Genomic DNA, 6,456 nt, shown 5'->3' on the forward strand with positions numbered 1-6,456 from the left:
ATAGACAAAAAAAAACTGCAGATGCTGAAATCTAGGGTAAACATGCAAGATGTTTAACTTTAACGTGAGCAAGTGCGAGGTCTTGCACTTTGGCAAAAATAATAAAAGCATAGACTACTTTCTAAATGGTGAGAACATTAATAAAGCCAAAGCACAAAGGGATCTGGGAGTGCTAGTCGAGGATTCTCTAAAGGTAAACATGCAGGTTGAGTCCGTGATTAAGAAAGCGAATGCAATGTTGTCTCTTATCTCAAGAGGGTTGGAATATAAAAGCAGAGATGTACTACTAAGACTTTATAAAGCTCTGGTTAGGCCCCATTTGGAGTACTGTTTCCAGTTTTGGTCCCCACACCTCAGGAAGGACATACTGGCACTGGAACGTGTCCAGCGGAGATTCACACGGATGATCCCTGGAATGACAGGTCTAACATATGAGGAACGGCTGAGGATACTGGGATTGTATTCGTTGGAGTTTAGAAGATTAAGGGGTGACTTAATAGAGATGTACAAAATAATACATGGCTTGGAAAGGGTGGATGCTAGGAAATTGTTTCCGTTAAACGAGGAGACTAGGACCCGTGGACACAGCCTTAGAATTAGAGGGGGTCATTTCAGAACAGAAATGCGGAGACATTTCTTCAGCCAGAGAGTGGTGGGCCTGTGGAATTCATTGCCACGGAGTGCAGTGGAAGCCGGGACGCTAAATGTCTTCAAGGCTGAGATTGATAGATTCTTGTTGTCTAGAGGAATTAAGGGCTACGGGGAGAACGCTGGTAAGTGGAGCTGAAATGCGCATCAGCCATGATTGAATGGCGGAGTGGACTCGATGGGCCGAATGGCCTTCCTTCCACTCCTATGTCTTATGGTCTTATGGACAGGTGGCTCATGTCATGTGGACGGTGCTGAGGTGGGGGGAGGGGAAATGAGGAAACTGGTGAAGTCCACATTGATGCCATGGGGTGAAGGGTCCCGAGGCGGAAGATAAGGCGTTCTTCCTCCAGGCGTCAGGTGGTGAGGGAGTGGCAATGGAGGAGGCCCAGGACCTGCATGTCCTCAGCAGAGTGGGAGGGGGAGTTGACATATTCGACGGGGCAGTGGGGTTGATTGGTGCGGGTGTCCTGGAGATGTTCCCTAAAGTACTCTGTAAGGAGGCGTCCAGTCTCCCCAGTGTAGAGGAGACTGCCTTGGGCACAACGGATACAATACATGATATTGGTGGAAGTGCAGGTGAATCTTTGGCTGTGGAAGCCTCCTTTGGGGCCTTCGACAGAGGTGAGGGGGGAGGTGTGGGTGCAGGTTTTGCAATTCCTATGATGGCAGGGGAAGGTACCAGGAGGGGGAGGCTGGATTGTTAGAGGGCATGGACCTGACCAGGTAGTCGCGGACGGAATCTTTGCAGAGAGCGGAAAGGGATGGGAAGGGAAATACATCCCTGGTGGTGGGGCCCATTTATATGTGGCAGAAATATCAGCGGATGATGCGATTTATGCGTAGGTGGGGGGGGATGGAAGGTGAGGATCAGGGGGGTTCTGTCCTCGCAGTTGGAGGGGTGGGGTTCAAGGGCAGAGGTGCAGGACATGGATGAGATGCATTGGAGGGCATCATCAACAAGTGGGAGGGGAAATTTCAGTCTTTAAAGAAGGAGGCCATCTGTTTTGTTCTGTGGTGGAACTGATGATCTTGGGAGCCGATGAGGTGGAGGAATTGGGAATACAGGATAGCATTTTTGCAGGAGGTAGGATGGTAGGAGGTGTAATCCAGGTAGCTGTGGGAGTCGGTGGTTGTAAAAAAAAGTGTTGAGTCGGTCATCATTGATGGTGATGGAGAGGTCCAGGAAGGGGAGGGAGGTGTCAGAGATGGTTCTAGGTAAATTTAAGGTTGGGGTAGAATGTGTTGGTGAAGTTGATGAACTGTTCAGCCACCTCGTGGGAGCATGAGGTGGCACTGATGCAGTCATCAATGTAGCGGAGGAAAAGATGGTGAGTGGTGCCGGTGTAACTACGGAAGATGGACTGTTCTACATAGCTGACAGAGACCAGCATAGCTAGGGGCCAAGCAGATGCCCTTTCGTCTGGAGGAAGTGGGAGGATTCAAAGAAGAAATTAAGGGTGAGGACCAGTTCAGCCAAATGAATGTGTATCATCGGGAAAGGAAGAAACTGAGGGCTTGGAGGCCTTGGTCATGGTGGAGGCGTAGAGGGACTGGATGTCCATGGTGAAAATGAGGCATTGGGTGCCAGGGAAACTGAAGTCTTTGAGGAGGGGGGAGGGCATGGGTAGTGTCCCGAACGTATGTGGGGAGTTCCTGGACCAGAGGGGGATAGGACAGTATCGAGGTAGATGGAGATGAATTCGGTGGGGCAGGAGCAGGCTGAGATGATCGGTCGGCTGGGGTAGTCGGGCTTGTGGATCTTGGGTAGGAGGAAGAATCTGGTGGTGCGGGGTTTCCGAACTACAAGGTTGGAAGCTGTGGTTGGGAGATCCCCCTGAGGTGATGAGGTTGTGTATGGTCTGGGAAATGATGGTTTGGAGACGGGGGATGAGGTCATTGTCGAGGGGGCGGTACGTGGAGGTGTCTTCAAGTTTGTGCCTGTCTTCAGTGGTGTAGAGGTCAGTGCGCCAAACTACCACTGCATCCTCTTTGATTTACCATTTAATTGCAAAAGGAACCAATTCCAAAATGGCTGATGTTCATGAGGCCCGAAAAATAGCTTTAATTTTAATAAATGTAAAATATCTAATTATTTTGTGCATTGCAGTACAACCTCGATTATCTGAACATCGATTATCCGAATAAGTTCTCAAGGTCCCAATGCTTGGGTAAACTGTGTTATCCGAATATTTGATTATCCAAATAAAATGCTCCCTGCTTGTGTCATTCAGATAATCGAGGTTGCCCTGTACATGTAAAAAGGAAGGAGTTTGAACATATGCCATTCCTGTAGTTTATTCTCCTTCATGAAAAGAAGTTTCTATATTAATGCTGTTGTTGGACTGATAAAGTAAAATCCAACACTAATAATCCAAAAATATATATTTATATTTCATCAGAGAAGCTGGGAAATTTAAATTTGGTTTATTAAGTCTGGAATGAAAAGCTGGTATTTTAAGTGACAATGCAACTTACAGCTTGTCCTTTTAAAAAAATTAGTTCACTTGTGTCCTTTTGACTCTGCCAAGCTTATCCGGTCTGGCTTATATGTGACTCCTGGCACATGTCGATGCAATTGACTCTCAACTACCTTCCAAAGTGGGTCTCGCAAGCCAATCAGTTAAGGTTAGTAAGAGATAGGCAGTAAATTTTCATCTTGCCAGCAATGCCAATCTTGCATGAAAAAAAACAAAAAAAAGTCAATAAAAGCTGAAAAACTCTCATTTGTGTCTGTTGAAAGAATTAGAGCCTGAAAGTACAGACTCCACTTCATATCATTTCAACAGGTCAAAGTTGGTTCGAGCCAAGAATACATTGAGGACATTTTAGTGACAATTATTAACAGCATTGTTTCATTTTGACTTTGTATGTTTAGTGATAGTACAATTAATATTAAAATTGTGAATTAAGTTTGCTACATCCTTGCAAATAGTCACAAAAAACACACCTCTTTTTCACAAGTTATTACTTGAGTATTGCAAATGTATTTTTAAAATTGTTAAACTAATGATTGGCAACCAATAGCAAATTTAGCTGGCTAGTCAAAAGCAAAAGCAACTTGAAGACACACTTCATTATGTACTTGATGCTAAAGGCAGATACTAAGCACCCAGTCTGAGAAAAAAGGTCCCTATCACTAGATCTGTTGAAAGAATCTTCTTACTTTCCTTATTCACATGTTACTGCACCCACATTCTCTGCTGACAAAGGGGCTGTTCATTGAGACAATGAGCTTTGCCAGAGAGCCTTCTGCTGAAAAATCCGATCTCGTCCACTAGATGTTGCAAGGATTATCAAAGCAAAAGCTTCTTGGCGGAAAATGATTTCTGCAAAATTCTGAATGCTGAAGAATTCCTGCTGGCAAGCACGACAATTTCAGCTGTGTGAAAGAGCTTGTCTTTTGGGAAAGCCGAGAGCCCTTCCATGGTATTCATGTGGGATGTGATCAAATGGTGCATCTGTAAAGTGAGAGTAACATAGCAGCTGCAGCAAGAACTATTGTCATCGTTTTGCAACTGAAATAGTTGATTTGAGTCAGACCTTTATCACTGACAGGAAGATGGTGGTGCTTTTCAGTTTATTTAAAAGTTGGGGTGTTCTGCGTGTGCTTTTGTCTACTTAGATATGAGTAGGCATTGTACTGATTTTAAAAGGAATGGTCAAGTCAAATAGTTAACAGTAAACTCACAACTGTATGCTTTTTCACTTTTACTATACATGCAATAAATTAATTGCTATACAACATCTGTTAAATAAATGTCATTTAGGTACTTCTTTACTGCACTTTTAATTTTATATCCTTATTTGATCATTCTAATTTGAGGAGCTGATTCCATTTTTCTTTTTTTAAGTGGCTACTTTAATATTCAAAAAACCATAAAACATAATAGCTTGTCACAAATTTCGTTTTTTTTTTCTGATAGTGCTTTCCACAATTATAGAGGATGTTATAATGTCTGGACAAATCCCATGATTTCATTTTAAAGTGTCTCAGTTTATCCATCGTTAGTTTTGTCAAGGGTGCAACAGTATTAGTTATGTCTCATGCTTTGTGCTGAAGAAATGCAATTGAATTATTATATTGGCACAAAATGTTATTCCTGATGAAGGGCTTAAGCCTGAAACGTCGATTCTCCTGCTTCTCAGATGCTGGCTGACCTGCTGTGCTTTTCCAGCTCCACACTCTCGATTCTGATCTCCAGCATCTGCAGTCTTTGCTTTCTCCTACAAAGTATGTTGTATCAGAAACAAAAATAGTAATGGTTGGAAAACTCAGCAGGTCTGGCAGCATCTGTGGAGAGACATCAGCATTAACATTTTGGTCTACCAACAGACAATTCTAAAGAAGGATCACTGAACCCGAAACATTAACTCTGATTTCTGTCCACAGATGTTTCCAGACCTGCTGAGTTTTTCCAGCCGTTTGTTTTTGATTCTGATTTCTAGCATCTGCTGTTCTTTTGGGGCTTTTTTACATAATATATCAGTTTTGACCATAAGACACAGTCACAGTATGGACACAGCTAACATTGATTTAAAATATCTAAATGCCACTCAGCAATCTGTTCAAGGATACTCAAGGGACTTGAGTATGGGTCTTCTGGTCTAGAGGTAGGGACACTACCACTACATCACATGGGCCCCCACACATGTATTTATTTTTAGCCTTCAGGTGAAAATAGTTAAATGTTGCAATAAACAAGTTGATGTGCAGGATACCACTATTAACAACATAATTGTGGTGTTGCTGGGCCGCCTCATCGCTAGAAAAAAAGCACTGAAGGTGCTGTGTTTGCAAAGTCGCAGTAAACGAGACTTGCCACAGAATTGCATCCATTTAGTAATGTGATATTAATAACTACAACAACCTCTCTGGCACTAAAAATACCTTTTAAACAAAGTGGTTTTAAGCCTTTTAGGAGATTTTTAAAATGCAAAGTGCGTATTTTGTGTGTATTTTTCCCTTTACGTCTTTCTCCCAATCTTAGAGCACTTTATCCCTGCCCCCACCCCTGTCTTTATTTCGCTTCTGTCAAACTCATCTACTCAATATTACACTTACTCAGTCCTTTCACTGTAACTTCTCTGATTAGCTGAGAACTGGCAAACAGATTATCTGGTACTTGGCCTTAATTTTTCTGTTGTACTGGTGGCAGGTTTTGAGCCCAGATCAGGACAGCTTCCTGATGTTGGTGTTCCTGTGATTTTCAGTGTCTGGCTGTCATGGGAATTTATATCCCACTCCATTGAGGCAGGCAGGTAATGAAGCCAACAAATTGTATAATAAAGGGTTATTTTCTGCAGCTGTATAACTTCTCAGCATTGCTCAGCCCCCATTTTGTATCAGGTGCTTGGAAACATTTTGAAGGCAGCTCCTCATCAATAAGGTCAGTATATAATTTGATGGCTGAATTAATTGTCGTCATAAGCAACAATACACAAGGGTCCATGAGCAACCAAAAATACTTCCTTTTGGTTGGGAGTTGGCGGGAGTGCAAGTCTTCACAATACATTTATTTTCAACAGAAGCCTTTAGGAAAATTGTATTTCCCTCGCTCACTCCAGCGGTGCTTTCATCTATCCGAGAATTTGTCTGACATAATTGCCCCCATCTACTAGGCCTCCCACTTCCCTGGTCCACCCACTGTCTTAAATGGATGGTAAGCATGAAGGTGGTCAATTAGAAGGATTATTTAGGACTGGGATAAGGAGAAGTTACTTCACTCAAAGTTGTGAATCCTTGAAATTTTCTACCACAGAGGATTATGGATACTTCTTTGTTAAATACCTTTTAAAGCGAAGATA

General features: G+C 42.8%; 1 protein-coding gene and 1 long non-coding RNA gene across 5 annotated transcripts in view; one reads left to right on the plus strand and one right to left on the minus strand.

Moving 5' to 3' along the window:
- Nucleotides 1–6,456, plus strand: part of cdk6 (cyclin-dependent kinase 6) — a 233,619-nt gene that overhangs the window by 123,715 nt on the left and 103,448 nt on the right. The window lies entirely within an intron of this gene.
- The window catches only part of LOC122549750, a 120,871-nt gene continuing 117,999 nt past the window's right edge, over nt 3,585–6,456 (minus strand). Inside the window, exon 5 of the long non-coding RNA XR_006311653.1 lies at nt 3,585–4,109. This is a non-coding gene — a long non-coding RNA (uncharacterized LOC122549750). The remainder of the gene's footprint in view (nt 4,110–6,456) is intronic.

Source organism: Chiloscyllium plagiosum, chromosome 5, assembly GCF_004010195.1.
Source record: "Chiloscyllium plagiosum isolate BGI_BamShark_2017 chromosome 5, ASM401019v2, whole genome shotgun sequence".
NCBI classification, from domain to species: domain Eukaryota; kingdom Metazoa; phylum Chordata; class Chondrichthyes; order Orectolobiformes; family Hemiscylliidae; genus Chiloscyllium; species Chiloscyllium plagiosum.